The sequence below is a fragment of the Nicotiana sylvestris genome, chromosome 3 (assembly GCF_000393655.2).
Source record: "Nicotiana sylvestris chromosome 3, ASM39365v2, whole genome shotgun sequence".
Classification (NCBI taxonomy): domain Eukaryota; kingdom Viridiplantae; phylum Streptophyta; class Magnoliopsida; order Solanales; family Solanaceae; genus Nicotiana; species Nicotiana sylvestris.
Window position 1 is genome coordinate 93,336,904 of NC_091059.1, and position 19,081 is coordinate 93,355,984.

The following is a 19,081-nucleotide window of genomic DNA, read 5'->3' on the forward strand; positions in this document are numbered from 1 at the left end:
TCGTTTTGGGGTGGGCATTTGTTGGAGGTAGGGACAACGACGCCTAATGGAGAGGAACCCCCATGGACTTGGTGAGCCTGAGAAGGTCCCTTCTTTTTACAAACTTCTTTATATGGAGGTCCCTTGACGTCTCGTGGTGCAACCACCTTGGATTTTAAAGTAGGAGGCTTGCCCTCCTTGTTATGCTCTTGAGGTGTGATCTCTGAAGGCGTAGTAGTAACTTGCCCAACGCTATTCACCAAAGATTGCAAGTAGTTTTCAAGAAAGTTTCCATGCACTCTTCCCTACCAAGACTTATAATCGGACGAGACATACTTTTTCATCTTGGGCATAATAGGGGGAAATGTTTCCTTTGACCTACTTTTAGATAAAACACAAATTCGTAAAAGTTCCAATCCTTTGTCTAAAGAGCACTCACAAAAATCTTGATCCAAGCAACCAGGGATGTCTTGATAAAAACCAAATTGACGACTGAAGCGATGAGAGCTATAAGGCTCCACGATGAAGGTCGATCCATTTCTCAAAGGAAGGTAATTCGAGCGAATACTCATAAAATAATTTGACTCGGACTCTTCCTCATTGCCATCATCACGATAATAATACGATTGAGAATTACTTGGCATTGTGGAAGTACATACGACACTTTCTCCTCCATGAATACGTTTTCTCGCGTCTTCATTCCCAAAGTATCTCGATGTTCCCTCACTTGAATATATGGCCATCATAGGAGTAGCCGACCTATTTGTTAGAGAAAAATGATTCTTGAAGTAACAGGCCAACCAACCATACACATAATGAATTGGGAAGTGAACTCTAGAAGGATCGAGTGGTGAGCCATTTGAAATCGTGTTTAATCCCCTACAAATGCTAGCTAAGACTGGAACGACGAGGTTAATTCTTTGCTCACACGCTAGAAGGCCTACAATTTTTAAAGTCTCAGGCCGAATAAAGTCGCCTTCTTTTATAGGGAGCGCAAAGACACATAACCAGCATGATAAAAGGCAGCCAAGTATACTTTGTCTTTCTTGTCACTTCCAACGCCAAGTTTAACAAATAGTGCATCTTCGACTTCCGACCAATTGACCATTTTACCTATGGCTCCAGTAGGTTTGTGTGTTGATTTGGGACGAGCTGACTTCTTTTCTTTTCTCGCTGGAGGTTGTTCATACTTCACAACCTTTTTGCTCCAAAACTCTATCCATCTTCTCAGATGGACGTTATGATTTTTAGTGTTTCCCTCTCGGAGTTGGTGATATGTATCAAACAATTGCTGACAGGCTTGTGGAAGGAACATTTTGTGATAAGCACCTGTAAATTCTCGAGTATTTGGAATAACCTCTTCATAAGGAGACCCGATTAAAGACAGACCCCCAATAGTGCATAAGTCCCAAAGGGATATGGATAACTCTCCAACTGAGGTAAGCAACGTATTTGTAAGAGGACACCAAGCCTCACAAAAGGCTTGCATGATACTTGTAGAATGGTCATAAGTAAATAATGAGGCATAGACATCATCGTAAATATTGGTGGGTCTCAATGCTCGGTGGTTCCTACTAAGGATATCATCGGTCCACTCCCAATAGCCGGGAATACAATCAAATTTGCCACCCAAAGTTAAGAAATCACTCAAGTATACTTCTCCTTTGAAGATTCGTCGTCCTAAGCATGGAAGGGAACTTGCCACATTCTTAACTTTGTGATTATGGGAACGAAGAGTCCACGTCTTGAATTTAAGTTTGGTGTTTTCAAAGGTCCAGTCTACCAAACGAAATGGATTTTGCAAAAATGGCCACAAAGCTGCATATAAGCCGGTCAGTGTTGTGTAAACTAGTAATCTTGTAACGACCCGACCGGTTATTTTGAGCTTTTGCACTTTTCTCGCTAGTTCTCGAGCATGACTTGCCCTGTGTGATATATTATGACTTATGTAAATCATTGGTTTTGGTTTTCAGGGTAATCAGAATGAATTTGGGAGAACAATTCTCAGTTTGAAGCTTGAAATTTGAAAGGTTGGACCAAGATTTGACTTGTTGGTATATCGTGGATCGGAATTTTTATGATTTGGTTAGCTCAGTTAGGTGATTTGGGACTTAGGAGCGTAATCGGAATGCATTTTGGAAGTCCATGGAAGGTTTTGGCTTGAATTGACGAAATTGAGATTTCGGCATTTTCTGGTTGATAGGTGAGATTTTGATATAGAGGTCGGAATGGAATTCCGGAAGCTGCAGTAATTCCGTTGTGACATTTGGGATGTATGTGCAAAATTTTAGGTCATTCGGACGTAGTTTGGTTGGTTTTTTATCAAAAGCGGAATTCGAAAGATTTTGGAATCCTAGGCTTGAATTTGATGTGATTTTGGTGTTTTAATATTGTTTTGAGCGTTCCAAAGGTTGGAACGAGTTTGAATAAGTTTATGGGATATGTTTGTGCTTTTGGTTGAGGTCCCGAGGGGCCTCGGGGTGATTTCGGATGGGTACCAGAAGGATTTGGAATTGGGTTTTGCAGCTGAAGCATTTGGTTCTGTCATAACCGCAGGTGCGATGATCGCAGAAGCGTAAGGCAGCCGCAGATGCGACCAATGTGAAGTCTTTCAGGAACCGCAGAAGCGGTGTCGTGGGCGCACCTGCGGTAGCGCAGGTGCGAGTTTTTAAGCGCAAGATGCGGAAATTGGCAATTTAATGAAAACCGGAGATGCAGTGGATCTGGTCGCAGAAGCAATACCGCAAAAGCGAAAAATGGACCGCAGGTGCGAAAATGCCTGGGTCAGAAAGTATAAAAGGTTCCCTTCGCGATTTTGAGTGGGTTTTCACCATATTTCATTCAGGAGAAGGCTTTAGAAAGCTAATTGAAGAGGGAATTCAAGAGGTTTTCGTGGAGGTAAGATTTTTGGACCCTAAACTTGTTTCTATGATGAATTGTAACATTTTAAGCTTGAAATCTATGGGGAAATCAGTGCAAAAATGGGTAAGTAGGCTTGAGATTAAGAGACCTTTGATTGGGGATTTGAGAGGCCATTTGAGGTCCGATTTTGATGTTCTTGATATGTATAGACTCATGGGAGGATGAGGACTCTATTGATGTTAATTTCGTCGGATTCTAAGACGTGGGCCTGGGGGCCGGGTTTGAGCAATTTTGGAATTTTTGATATAAATTGGATATTTTCGAGTGGATTTTGTTCCCTTAGCATATTTTAATGGTTATGTACTGGTTGTGGCTAGATTTAGAGCATCCGGAGGTCGGTTCGTAAGGGCGAAGGCATCGCGAGCTAGAGTTTGGACCGGATCGAGGTGAGTAATGATTGTAAATGATGTTCTGAGGGAATGAAACCCTGAATTACAAATCATTGTGCTATATTGAGGTGACACACACTAGATGACGAGCGTGGGGTCGTGCACTGTTGGGGATTGTGACTTTGTCCGTCCCGAATGACTATTTTACCGCGTATTTGACTGAAAAATCTATTTGCTATCATCATATTTTGGGCTAAATGCCATATTTGGGCTTCGTGCCAACTATTTGAACCCTTAGAGGATTTTATTGATATTTTCTCACTGTCTTGACTTTATACTTGAGCTCAGTCATGCTATATTTCACTGTTTTCATAACTCAGCCATGTTTACTCTGTTTTAATATATCAAATGATATTTCAAATAATATTTTGGGCTGAGTATCATGTTTTACTGTTACCCGAGTGGCTTATGGGATTTTGACTGAGTTAGGCCGAGGACCTGTGCTGTGAGGATACTTTTGCATCGGGCTGCACGCCGCAGCGGTGATACATTGATTATGATTATGAGGCAGAGGGCCTGAGATATGTACGCCACGAGGTGGCTTGTTGATATGAGGCCGAGAGCCTAGTGATGATGCCACGAGATGGCTTGATATTGCGCTTGGGCTGAAAGGGGCCCCTCAGGAGTCTGCACACCCCCAGTGAGCGCGGGTACCCCTTGTGATGTGAGATATAGCCCGAGGGGCTGGTATTGTTGACATTGTGCCCGAGGGGCAATCCTTTATGTGCTTATCTGTTTTATTTACTTGTCATTACCTGTTTAATTGTGTATTTGTGCCCGAGGGGCGAATTTTCTGTGCTTATCTGTTCTAATTGTTTTGCATTCAATTGCTTAATTGTTAAAAAGTCATTTTTAAAGGAGTTTAAACTGAGTTAATATGTTTTAAGAGATTTCACAGCTTCATTGCTTTTTTACTGGTTTTGTACTACTTCGATACAACATGTTGATGTACTTTTCATGATTTCCTATCACTCAGTCTTTAGCTATGATTATTACTCACTGAGTTGTAGTACTCACTTTACTCCCTGCACCTTATGTGCAGATTCAGGTATTTCTGCATCCGGTAGCGGGTATTGGTTGATCAGAGGCAGAATCTTTGGAGTTTAGTAAGGTAGTTGCCCGACGTCCGCAGCACTGCTTTTCTCCCTTTGATGTTATTAGACCGTATTTAGTACATTTACAGAAATTCCATTGTATTTTAGACCTTAGTAGATGCTCGTGACTTGTGACACCCCAGTATCGGGTTGTGCTGGGTTGTTCTTCCGCATATTTGTACTGTTGATTGCTTAAATGTTGGATTAGTTATCATGTTTTAGACTTAATTCTCATTGTTAACTGCTTAAAACTGAAATGGGTAAGTGTTGGCTGGCCTTGTCTTCACAAGAGGCGCCATCACGACCGGGTCCGGGTTTAAGGTCGTGACAAATCTGGTCTCCGTTTTACTATCCTTGTGCTCTGAAATTATAAGATACTTAGACGTGGAGGAAGATGATGCTGAGTCTCTAAAGTAAACCATGTTCAAGCTGCAAAAAAATTGTTAGTACCTAAGTCAAAAAGGAAGAGTAACAATCGCAATTTTGAAAGAGAGCATGGATAAGTATAAAAAAAAAATCGCCTCAGACGAAAAAAAAAAGATGTTTGTGTCAGACTTTTTAAAGGTTTTCGTTGCGAATTTTTAAAGGTGTTCGTCTCGAACTTTTAAAGGCATTCAAATTTTTAAAGATTTTCGTTGCGAACTTTTAAAGGTGTTTGTCTCGAACTTTTAAAGGCATTCGGATTTTTAAGGTTTTCGTTCTGCACTTTTAATGCGTATGCTTCGAACTTTCAAATGTGCTCATCTTAAACTTTTAAAGGTGTTTGTGGCAAACTTTAAGGGTCCCCATTACCGACTTTTAAAGATTTCTACCACGAACTTTTATGGATCTTCGCCACGAATTTTTACGAGTCTTCATTGTGTGCTTTTAAAGGTCTTCACCGTGAACTTTTAAAGGTATTCATCGCGAACTTTTAAAGGTGTTCACCGCGAACTTTTAAAGATCTTGACCACCAGCTTTTAAAGATCCTCACACGAACTTTTATGGGTCTTCCCCGCAAATTTTAAAGGTATTCATCGCAAACTTTTAAGATCTTGACTACGAGCTTTTAAGGATCCTCGCATGAACTTTTATGGGTCTTCCCAGCAAATTTTAAAGATATTCATCGCGAATTTTAAAGGTCTTCGTCTCGAACTTTTAAAGTACTTTGTAGTTCGACGAAATTACTACTAAAAAAAAGAGACAACAAAGTGAAAGAAAAAGGGAGAAGAAAGCACAAGAAAAGAAGAAGAAATTACCTATGCGTTAATGCTTTCGAGTCCAAAAAAAAAGACTCTAAGTGGCTTATAAATAATGTGAACTGATGCTCACAAGTTGAAGAGTATGCATCTATTTATAAAGATAGTAAAGAGTGCAATTGAAAGGTGAATAGCGATGTGGGAGCCGTATTTATCAGAGTCCAACTAGAACTCGTTATCCTACTTCGATTAAGGAAAAGAGCTAAGGCGGTGGCTTCTATCTTTTCCGACAAGGACTTGGTTGTAGACCGTTCCGTATCAAAATAGAAGTAAGCCAAAGTTATTTGGTTTAGAGACATATTTGAAAATATTCGACATCCAACTGTCTGGTAAAATAGTAGGCGTACATATTCATTATGAAGTAGTGCTTACTTATATGACTTATCAAAGGATTTATGACACAGAATTCCAAATGCAAAAAGGGTCACGTGCTTTCGTTCTTTCAGTAACGAAAAGTGAAAGTCATTGGCAAAGTGCCAAAGTTTCAAGCTTACGGGGTCTATCCTTTGTCTTCATATGAAGATGAATTTCTATTTAAGCAAATTTCAAGCAATGACAAGTTTTTCCATTACAAATAAATTGCCTAAGCTAATAAATTGGGGGCTCAAAATCATTCCATTTGATGTCTTCATAATACTTCAATCCTTGTCTTATTGTCTGTAACCGTCAAGTCTTGAAGTAAGGGGCATTTGTAAGCATGTAAAATTTATTAGATTCAAATCCAACAAATAATTTGGATTATATTTTAGATCTAAATAAATATTATGGGCTAATATAATTAAATTAATTATATAAGTCCAATATATATGGATTAAATAAATAAGTCTTAATTCACTGGGCTAGCCCATTTAATTGGGCTAAAGTGATGAGCCCACTTCATTAAGCCCAAGATGTCATCTTCCTAGAGGCCCAATTTGCACTACAAAAAATAAGCTAATTTGTGGCGGCTAATTTGTGGGGGTTCTAAGACCCCCCACTATAAGGTCATTTTATGGCATTTCTTTCAACCCCAACAATATAGTTCTTTTTGTGGCAATTTTATTGTGGGGGTTTGTGATAACCTCCGCAAATCGTATTAACTTGTGGAGGTTTATAAATCACCGCAATTCAATATAATTTGTAGCGGTTAATAATTCCTCATTTATTTATTTATTTCACCTTATATTTTGTATAAAAAAAAGTTGCATAAAAATGAAGGAGGTTGATCAAAACGAACAATTTGATATAATGTACGACTATTTTCTAACCTCAATATAAATTGAGTCATTCTTCGAGCTCTATTTGTTCAATTATGTTTTGATTACAGTTAATTAAAAAGCTCTTAATTAAATATGCCGTTATTATATCCTGTCTTTTATTGAATAAGATTAAAAGATTAGGTTTTTGTTGCACAAAGTCACCTGTGAGTAATATTTAATAGATTAATCGCACAGACTTAAAAGAGGGGTTAGAGATAACGAAGCTTTGACGCGTTTGATGTAAGTCGTTTGAATTGCTAGCTAGAGTTAGTTTGAGAGAATAATTGTAAAAAAATACTGCTTTTGATCGAGAGATAATTCATGATCAATAAAGAATAGTTCGACAAAATGATAGGAAACACGTTAGACACTTATTGAAAAATACCTTCATTTACTTAGTTACTTATTTTTATTGCTTTAACATTTGTTAATCAATATCTTAAATACAAATTACAATTTTTATAACTCGAAAATTATTTGAACATGTTTTGTTAATTATATTAAATAGTTATAGGTAAGCGTCATTTGTCGGTGGATTCGACCCTAGACTCTTTAGTCGGAAGCAATTTTTGTTATTTTTTTAGGATTAAAGTTGGACATGATGAACACAAATGTCTTTTATTTTTTGTATAGTAGGACTTTTGAATTTAAACAAATAATATTTGTAATATTACAACTTTGTTACGTTTTATCTAGTCATGGATATTTAGCATTTTGAATATTAAATGAAATATTTTTATGAGTTGTTGTGAGTTTGTTCTATATTTTAATTTATTATTTGTTAGTAATTTAGTTATATTTTCCAATTTTTAAATTTAAATAGTAAAAAGGAAATGAAAGAGAAAAATGGAGAAAAGAAAGATATTAAAAGACGATATCAGCCACCATCTTTATAGGTTTTACTCTGCACATTAGGGGGTAATTTGGATATTAGACTCAAAATTATGGAACCGGGAAAAATTCCCTCTCCTTTCCCCCGCTTTTTTCCCAAGCCCACAATTAGTTCCCTCTCTTCAACTCACAAATTAGGGTTTAATTTTCTTTTTTCATAATAGCAGGGCTCAATTCCCTCTCGTCATCATCATCTCTACAAAATAATTCGGCGCAATCCGAACAATAAAGGTCTGTACTTTATCATACTCTTCTTTGCTCTAAATCGTCTTTGTTTACTTTCTAATGTAGAGTTCGTACCCGAAATTATTCTCGATATGCCTTTAGAATTTGATTAATATATTATTACAAGTACTGGGTTATATTTTGCTTCAATTGTTGTGTGGGTTCCTTTGTTTTCGAGGTTCGATCGCAAGTCTTACCCTTTTAAGAGTCGTTGTGGAGGAAATGAGTGCGGGCTTTTGAAAAGAAGGATCTCTACTGAGAGGTTGTGTCACTATAACATTACATATCTATAGCTATGAAAAGCATTGTAGCTAAATATGAAAATTTTCATGGCAAAACACTTTAGCCACAATATTTTTTTTCGTAGCATTCATAGCAAAATGTAGCGTAGCTAAAACTCAGCTACAGATTTTATATGATCTGTGGCTAAAGACTAATACTTATTGCTACGGAAATTTTTTATGTTGAAGCGATGATGGTAAAAGGTTTTTGCTACCAAAAATATACTTATAGCAAGTGATTTTATTCTTTTGCCACAATGATCAAATTTGTAGTTATCTTCATATTGTAGCCACGAATTTTTGTGTTGTAGCAAAAGATTTAATTTATTTGCTATGCAAACTCAAATTTTGTGACTATTTCTAGAGCTTAGTCTTGTGGCAATAGTACTCATGTTTAGCTACAATTTAAAAACTCCGTAGCTATGAATTGAAGTATTTGTCATAAACCTTTTCATATTGTAGCTAATATTTCATACTTTTAATCATGAAATATATAGAACTATAGCAAATGATTTTCATCATTTGCTACGAAATTGAAAATGAATAGCCATGTTCTTGATACGTGGCTATTGTAGGAGTATATGTTTAGCTACAAATTGAAAAAACCATAGCTAATATTCCATTCTCTTTTGCCATGAAGCATAAAATCGTAGCAATAAATTTCTTCATTTTTGCTATGAAAATAAAAAAATATATAGCTACGTTTTTATTATGTTGCAATATATATGTTTAGCTACAAATTTAAAAATTCATTGCTACTAATTAAAAATCTGCCACAAGCATTATTAGTCACAATAATTCATATAAAGCCTATTTAGAAATATAATCAAAATTTGATAGTGAAACACATAGGCAACTGTAGCATAAGATCTTCAATTACGTAATAAACAAAATTTAACAAAGGTTCAACAATATCATTCCAAATATTAAAACATCGTTTGAAACATAACAATAAGCTTTGACAAGAGGAAAAACATTATTCACGTGCCCATTGACCTTGATGCTTTTATAATTCCTCCACAGGCTACAATAACAATAGAAAAAAGAGCATATAACTAAATGATACAATGAAGTATTTTTTATATAAAAAATTAAATTTTATTTTTAATATGAATATTACCTAAAAGAAATCACATATATACTAAATTACTAATATAAAAAAATAGTAATAAAAATCTAATAAGTTACTTACCGTTAGATCTATATCATTTTGTTGTAGACCTTGTGCTGCAAGTATCATTCGAAATTTTTCTTCCCATTATTTATTCATCTCTGCTAGTTGATTATTCATATCTTTCTTGATTTCTTCAACTTGTTCCTTAGCTTCCCTTTTAACTTCTTCCACACACTCATTTGCCTCTTTTCTGGTCAATTCTAGTTACTTTATAAGTTGTACTTTTGTTGGTCTACTACCAAAATATTCACTGATATTCTTTTAGGGTCCATACGCACGAAGATATCCATTTTTGGGCCCGAGCACTTTTTCGAAGATATCATCATCATTTAAAGAAATTTCTCCTTCTTTTTGTTGCTTTTTAAATTGGTAAAATTGGTCCTACAATCAAAAAATGCAAATCAATTAAATATAAGTACAAATGTGTAATATAAAAGGAGATAAAAAGAAAAGAGAACACATTGACATTACAATAACATCTTGTTGAAAAGCATCAACTTGTTTTCCTTTTTTTCTCTTGCGGGATTCCATAAAAACTTCAACACGAGAAAGAGCTTTTCCATTTTTTTGCTCCTGCGGAAAAATAATCATTATCATTAAATGAATAAAATATGTGAATATAGTTCTTCTAAATTTGTTCTAAAAATATTATTACAACGTTCATACCATTTCGTATCTAAGTCTTGCATAACTTTTGGTCCCAATGTATGGAGGCAAGGAATGTTTCGATCTATTTGGCTTGTTTTGTGTGCTCTTCTTCTAAATAAAAATTGAAAAAAAAATTAAGAACATTAGTTACTAAAGAAAAGCCAGTTATAAAAGAGAGCTTAATATGCCCTTGGATTTACTTATAAAAACTAGCAAATCGAATATGAAATACAAACACAATAAAAGTATCGTGCTCTTATATAAGAAAATGTTAGTGATAAAAAGAGAGCTTAATTTTATTTGGAATCCAAATCATGAATCACAAAAATAATAATTTAGAGTAAAACAGTTTTAGTTATCTCAAACACGCCCATAATTAATTTTCTTAATTAAACTTGAGATCCTCAAAATATGAAACACATAATAATAAAAAGGCAGAAACAAATTAATTTACAATTTAAATACCTGAAAGTCGACATCACTCCAAAGATTGACCAAATATTTCCATTCATCTACGGCAACAAGTTTAGGCTTGTTTCGTAGGCGAAGTTGGTAATTGGCTTTTGAATCAAAATACTTCTTCTTTAAGAGGTCACTCATTTTGCCAAGAATTGTGCTTTTTCTTCCCTCGGACACATCAAAATCAAACTTTTCCTATATAAAAAAAATACAATCAAAGTTTATAATCATATATTCTAGTAATTATTAAACCATAAGAAATTATAAAATATTATAAATTATTAGTTTGTTAGTTTTTCTTACCAAGACAATTTCCCACATATGGTCGATCTTATCTTGCTCAATCTCTTTCCAACCATTTACCTTTAAAGGGCAACAAGTTCGGCTTCTAACTGTTTGTCCCAAAAACCAAATTAATTTGCTTGCATTCTCACCGATAGCTTGATGATCTTTATCAAATTCCACCGGTAATTTTTGTCCCTCTTGTAAGTTAATTATTTTCACACACCGTGTAGGACCTCTAGTTTTTCTTTTCACAGCGTTGGAACCTACGAAGGTTAAATAAATAACGTCAAGTAAAAATATCGATAGAAGTAATTAAGATCAATAAAAATAGTGATTACCTACTGAATTTGCTGATTCGTGTGCTTCTACAACTGATTCTGTCACCTCTTCAGACTCATTACCCCTAGAACTATTTTCTCCAAGAGAAATACTCATAAAAATATCATTTTTCAGCAGTGTATAAATCTCAATAGGCCTTTCTTTATGCATTCTATAACTAACAAGCATGTTTTTAATATCTTGATCGTCATGACATTCAACTAGCCCATCATAATCACTAATAATTCTATCACCTCTCAAATAAAAGAACTTATCCCCCTCACAAATATTGAAGTTACAATACTCTTTTAAGTCATCCAATAGGTCAAAGAAAGATATAAAATCAACATCAATATTTATTTTCTTCAAATGACCACCTACATATTTTCTAGAAGGGGAGAATACAAATGGCCACCATAGTGATAGCTAATTTCTTTCTCCCTTATCATGTCCGTGCTTCCGAGAAAATTATTGAAGATGAATTAGCTTAATATGAATAAACAAAGACACAAATTTATATAATGAGAAAAAAGATTTAATGACAAATTCAATATTGCACAATAATCATATTACAATTACCCGGATAAACAAGTTCTTCTACAGATTGCGTGAGCAAGTTTTCGTCAATAGACGACTTCTTAGAACTCTTAACAGGTTCCGAGTCACGATTATCAGTCAAGCGATTAGTTTTTTTCCAAAAATCATTCCTACTCATGTCTGGTTACAAATAAGAATTTGTAAGACACTAAAATAAATTATCATAAATACAAATATAAATGATATTTCTGTAAGTACTTAGTAGCCAACTTTAAGAATTGAATAAAACCTCAAACTGTATACTTATAACATGATAAATACTATAGTAACAAAGTTTATATATCACTTGAACTTTCAGAAATATTGTACCCCCATTGTATAATCACATCTTTTTAATTAGTATACGGTATCTAACAGTGAACTTTAAGAGTTCAGAATTTTCGGACAAATTCTTCACAATGCTTTAAAATAAAAAATCAAACAGACATGAAAGAAAACAAATATAGACCAATCAACACATACTTACAGCCCCAAAATTTCAAAAGTAACAAAGAAGAAGAAGTAAATTTCATATATTTAAGATATCACAAAAAGAAATCACTAGGATTCCATTTCTTAACAAAGTTGAACCAAAAAGTAAAAAAAGGGATATGTGCCGATAATCTAAGAACAAGAAAATTTGCCTAAGTATGCAGAATTAAACAAAATAACAGAAATTTAAATGTATAATGCATAAATTGGAACAGAGACATAGAAAGAAATTAGAACCTTTGCTTCTAGTGATGACAAGTTGCTTCAGACAAGTAATAAAAAATCTACACCTCACTTTTTGGCTTTCTTTTGTCCTTTTAGTGTTTTAAGGTTTTTTTGCACTCTAATCTTTCTATAGAAAAGGAACAGCATATTACTCTCTAATAGAATTAGGAGGCTTTAATTTAGGCACAAAATATTTAGAGGGAAAATATGGAGGGAATTCTTTTATTTTTGTTAATTCATGTATTTCAAAAAGAGAATTCATGTTTCCCTCCTAATAATCAATAACCACAAAAAAGAAGCCCCATATTTTTTTAAGTATAACAAATTATTATTTGACGGCAAATTTGTTCCTTTTGGAAATATAGTTTTCTTTTTTATTTATTTTTAGGATACTTTGTTTTTCTAAAAATTTATTCTGATATTTTGGCAAAAAAAAAAAAAAACCCTAAGCTTAATGAACATATTTCAAAGGAATTAAATTAACAATAAAATTTTGTTAGAGAATCCTTTGGTACCGTTTGGTTGAAAGATTTCCTTTTTTTCTTTTTTGGTTTGTTGAGCAGCAAAGTTTTAGGAAAAAATATCTCACGGCAAAAGTTGGGACAATTTCCTTCTTACCATTTTAAAGGAATTATAGTTGAATCCAAATTCTTAAATATTAGTTTTTTTGTAAATGTTAGAGCACGATTATTAGTTAGGTAAAAAGATCTAGAAGAGTCGAAGTGGTGTATTTATAATAAATTTTGAAAGTTTTAAATATAAGTAGTTTTGTATAGTTCAAATATGAAAAAATATTATAACCAAAATTTTAGTTAATTTAAATTTTTTAAATATTAGGAGAATAGTTAAAATACAATATTATCCTAGTAAAATATATTTTTAAAGAGTAAAAAAAGCGAACGACATTTCACTAAGGGCCTTCGTGCTTTTAATATAGTTACAATTATAATTTTTAAAGGGTAAAAAAGGCGAATGACATTTCGAACCATATAATTATAATTTTATCAATTCAACTTTACAAGTGATCGTGCTTTCTTTTTAGTTTTAGTTGTAACGACCCGACCGGTCGTTTTGAGCTCTAGCGCGTTGATCTGCGGTTTTAGGCCATGAGCAGCTTCATTTCAGGTATTATGACTCGTACGCGTGATCGGAATTGAATTTCGGGAAGTTCGGAGTCGATTTGAAAAGAGAATTCTTATTTCTGGAAACCTTAAGTTGGAAGAATTGACTAAGATTGGATTTTTGAGGAAACGACCTCGGAATCAGGATTTGAAGGTTCCAGCTGGTTCGTATGATGATTTCAGACTTGGGCGTATGTTCGGATCAGGTTTTGAATGACCCGGGAGCGTTTTGAGTATGTATTGACTTTTCTGACAGTGATGTCCGGCGCCATCACGACCCTTTAATGGATTTTGGGTCATGACATTAGTAAAAACACACAACCCTTGATGATTTAAGAATTTTCTAAAAAAAAAAAAATCAAAAGTTATTCTCAAGTTCATTCAAGAAGACACAAATATAGTTAATTGTAGATTAATAAGAAAATATTTAATATGTAAAATTTAAATTAATTTCAAAGTCCTAAATATTAGGAAAGTAACTTAAATTATAATTTTGTCTATTGTGAAAGTGTCACGACCCCAGTTCGCCCTCCGTGAACTATCGTGATGGCACCTAGTATCTACGACTAGATAAGCCTAACAAATGCGGAAACGAAAACAGTTGCGAAAGGAAAATAATTAAAATCTGATATAACAAAAAGAAACAGTGTTTAAGATGCCGCCTGACATTTAACAATACAAAATCTCAACCTAACACTCCCAAAATACGGAACCCCATGAATCATAAGCTAAGAGATACATAAAAGCTCTAACTCTAGAATGTCTATCAAAATGAAAATACAGAATGGCTATATTAATACTGCGAATAGAAAGGGACTCTTCAGTCTGCAGACACGGCAGATATACCTCGAAGTCTCTATGAAAATACCTCGCCTCAAGGGTGATAGGACTGAGTCGAAGTACCTGGATCTGCACATGAAAAACATGCGCAAAAAGGGAATGAGTACACCACAGTGGTACTCAGTAAGTGCCAAGCCTAACCTCGGTCGGGTAGTGACGAGAAAAGTCAGGTCCCTACTGAGATTAAATAAAATATAAGGTATAACAATGTAGAATAAGACACCATAATTAAGTGCAATAGTAAGAAATAATACATAATAGAAAGAACAACAACAACTATAACAGACACAAAATAATCACGGAAAGGAGTACAACTCAACATAGAGATAACAATCGGGGATCTCTTAGTATCCCGAGGATCTCTTAGTATCCTCAATATGTGTACCGGGGATCTCTCAGTATCCCGAGGATCTCTTAGTATCCTCAATATGTGTGCCGGGGATCTCTCAGTATCCCAAGGATCTCTTAGTATCCTCGATATCTATGCTGGAGATCTCTCGGTATCCTCGAAATCACCCAACGGAGCTAATAGAACCAACGGAATTCCATCCTGAGGTCGTTTTCACACTGCTCCGACTACGGTCCAATTTCTAAAACTTAAACTCTCATTTAGGGACCAGACCGGTCGTTTTGATTTCTAGAACTCCGATCTCCTAAATAAGACTCCCCTATGTGATTTTATTATTTTATGACTTGCAGGGATGGTTAGTTCGGGATTTGGAAGGGTTCGGGTTGAAATCGGAACAAGTAGTTCCTTAAGGTTAGCTAAAAAGGCTGAGTTTGACTTTGGTCAATATTTTGAGTAAACGACCTAGGAATCGAGATTTGACGGTTCCAATAGGTTCGCATGATGATTTCGGAGTTGGGCGTATGCTCGGATCGGATTTTGGATGATCCGGGAGCATTTTGAGTATGTATTGATTAGTTTATATACTATTGCAGAAGGATATATTGTTGAAGAAAGTGTGATATTTTGTTCAAGGTATTTACATGGAAGAGGGAAAGAGATAATCCAGTGGACAAAATTTGTGAAGGTGATCAGGTTGAGCCATTCAGTAGATTATCAAATTTTGAACAAAGGGTTGCCATTTTATTAGGAGATACATCCAGAAATCTTGAAGAGCTTGAGCGAAAACAAGCTCATCTTTATGTTTTGAGAAATTGTGAAGAAGTTCAACCATTTTTACGGTATGTTTCTTTATGCCATTGTACATTTCTGCTTAATTTTGTTAGCCTTTTCTCAATTATTATGGTTATTTTAAACAGTGAGTACGTGACTGAGTATGAATAGAATAATAGGAACATGAACTTCGATGATTGATTTTTCCATTGAGTAAGTTTTCATTACTTTGTTAATTTTTATTTGTAATACTTCTTTAGCATCATTATTTTATTTATTTATTATTATACAGATTGTGCAAATGCGCAAGAAAGAAATTCACAAGTAAGTTGCAAGTTGTATTCTTTGGCTAGAGGTCCTTTTGATGGAGTCCAAAAATTCAAAGGGAATGAGATAAATGATTTTAGATTTCATACTAAACAACTCGAAGGAAATAGGGTGAAGCAAAATAGTTGTGTTTTAGTACGAGGAATAATGAATGGCCAAAATATAAATTATTATGGTACTTTGACCGAAATAGTAGAACTTCAATATCTTGAAGGTAAACGGATTGTTTTATTTAAGTGTGATTGGTTGGATGTTGATCACATTGGAAAAGGAGTGAAGATAGATAAACATGGCTTTGTTAGTGTCAATACTAAACGAAAGCTAGCAACAAATGAACCATTTGTTCTTGCATCTCAAGCAGAACAAGTTTTTTATGTCAAGGATAATCTTCATCTCAATTGTTCCATTGTCTTGAATGGTCATTCTACTTATTTTACTGGTGGTGCTCTCAGTGAAGAAACTTTTCAACAAAATGCTCAAGAGTTCTCGGGTACATTTGATGAAGATGAAGACTTTATGAACTGGAGAAGAAATGATCTTGATGTTATTAGCACTAATGTTACCTTAGATGATGATATTATTGAAGACATCGAATCAGAACCTGAAACTGATGATGAAGATTTATTACTGTAAAATATTTAAAAGTCTTATATGCATATTTGTTTATCCTCAAGTAATGTTAAAATTTTACTTATTTATTTGAGAGACGGTGTTTAGTTCTTTATTATTTTAAAGAATTTATGTATTACTTTATTATATTGGTGAATTACTCTAATTGAATATGAATTAATATTCAATAGTGTTGGATTGAGTTGAATGATCTTTTCTACCAGGTGTTATGTTGATGGATTCTCAGGGGAAACTATGGCGAATTTTTTATTAAATTAATAAATAAATATTGTTAAACATAGAATAGTTGTTTATAGAAATAGATTCTCGATGCATGCCACTTGATTTAGGAATAGCTATGTGATTATAAGAATTTTAATAAATTTCACACTTGAATTTATACTCTAACAAATTCAACCAAAGTCCCTTGCATTCATTCCAACTAATGAATTAGTGACTAAACATTTATCTTCCTACTCTTTATAATTTTGTTTCATAATTGTCGCAAGGCGTGTAAAACGTTTGTCCTCTTTTTATAGATACAAATGTATCTATGTCTCTTGATAAGGAAAAACTCAATTAAGAAATTATCTATTATGAAGTTTTATAATTTTAGATGCTCTTTGCGTGTCAAAATTTTTAATAAGCTTTTAAAATAAATTTTTCATTGAGTTGTCTCGTGTAGGCTTTTCCTGAGCACATATGTCCCAACAGTTGCTACAATCTTTGAAAATTGTAGCAAGACTATTTTTTTAGCTATGGTATTATGTGCAAACAAATGTATCGTGGCTAAAAGATTACAATTGCTACAGTGACTTCATATGCATATCAAAACTTAGAATTAGCTACAATATTTATTGTAGCTATATAAATTCGTGGCTATATTATTTTGCCATGATATTTATCGTAGCTATTGAGCCAATTATTGCCACGATTTTTATAACTTGAAGCAAATATATTCGATATTTTATTTGACATAATTTATTGTGGCTAAATATTTATTATTGCTACAATAAATTAAATGCGTGGCAAAAACTAACAATTAGCTACACATTTATAATGTAGCAGTAAATGTGTAGCTATTTTCGCAATTATTGTCACGATATTAACCAACTATAACAAAAAGTAGGAATTAGCTTTGCCAATTTACTTTTTGTAGCTAAGAAATTTCACCAAATTGTGAACAGCTAGGGAATTTCAATTTTTATGGCTATTGCTAGATAATAGCCACGCTTTTTTTATTCGTAGCACAAAATTCGTAGCTGTAGATGCATAATGTTGCAGTGTGTATTTGTATTAGGTAGTATTTGGAAGATCTTTTATCTTTAAGGATGATTGGAGTTATCTGTATTTTTGTTTACATGTACAAATGTGTTTGGACTTTGTTTATCCAGAACTATTTCAATAGTACTTTTGAGCAATTTATCTATGAATTCGTTACTGGAGCAACCTGGCCACCACTCTTATCCTTTGACAGACAACTTGTTTCTATCCTTGTGCAATAAGGGCTCTACGAGTGTGGGCTTTTCTGCCCTGCTCTTTAATGTTGCTTTAGATAGTTGAATTTAATAACAGGAAATCAAATTTTAATGATTCTTATTTTATTGGTCAATAATTTTTTTGTTGTGCCTTGCATTTTGTTTATAATGTCAAGGTGATGCACATCCATCGCAAGATAAATCCTCCACCAGTGCAAAGGTCTGGTGAGCTGTATGATAGCATTGAGGAGTAAGTTATGTTTATTAACTTTTTTGGCTAGACATTCTTTTTAGAGATGACTTAATTTATATAGTAACATACTTTTTATTATAGGAAGCTATAACCATTGAAGAATACTTGCAGCACTGAATCCAGTTGGATTGAAACGAAAAAATGGTAGCCTTCAGAACAAATGAACATGGTTAGTTCAATGACATCTTGCTATATGGCTACAGATAAATAAAAACTTGAGATATAAGTCTAAACTCACAGCTTAAATAAATTGATTGCCTATGAATTTCTTTTATCTCTTGACACTATTGTTTACAGAATGATACTGCAATATAAGAAACAACAAAGATCCCTGGCATTCTTACTGTGAGAATTGATTCTGCTAGCAACTTTTCCAACTCCAATTACATGAACTACAGGTACTAACTATTTTAATTAGCCTACCAATATTGTTTTCTTAAAGCACTAGACTTTTGGATTTGCATTAAAGTGGTAGTTTTGAAGAATACTGTGATATGGTTAATTGATGAAGAAGAACAACTGAAAGAAACTAATCAGCCAAACATTAAAGAATTTCGATAGTTCAGATGTCACATAAGTTATCTCCTAAATTTTCAGTCCTTTCCCGTCTTTCCCTCATATAGTGTCAAGTAATATAGAGTAATTTGTTCCATAATCTTTTGCAGTCGTTACTGATACATATACTAGGGGAATCCATGCCTTCAAAGATTTGATTATGTCCTCAAGAAATGAGATGTCGTGTAAGCTAGTAGTATATAAATTCTATTTTTTCAGTTCAAGTTTTGGCACCTTTTTTTTTTGTTTGAATTTAGTCCAAACGATTTCGACACTGGTTTGACGTGTTTAACGATTTAGTTAATTGATGGATAGGTACAAATTACTTAATTAGTTTAACCATA

At 33.9% G+C, this 19,081-nt stretch overlaps 1 long non-coding RNA gene across 1 annotated transcript; it reads left to right on the top strand.

Moving 5' to 3' along the window:
- Positions 1 to 7,825: 7,825 nt before the first annotated feature.
- Positions 7,826 to 18,372, top strand: LOC138886888 (uncharacterized). The gene is made up of 3 exons (XR_011405834.1): positions 7,826 to 7,982; positions 18,106 to 18,179; positions 18,264 to 18,372. It is a non-coding gene; the product is annotated as an uncharacterized lncRNA (long non-coding RNA).
- The last annotated feature ends 709 nt before the right edge of the window (positions 18,373 to 19,081 follow it).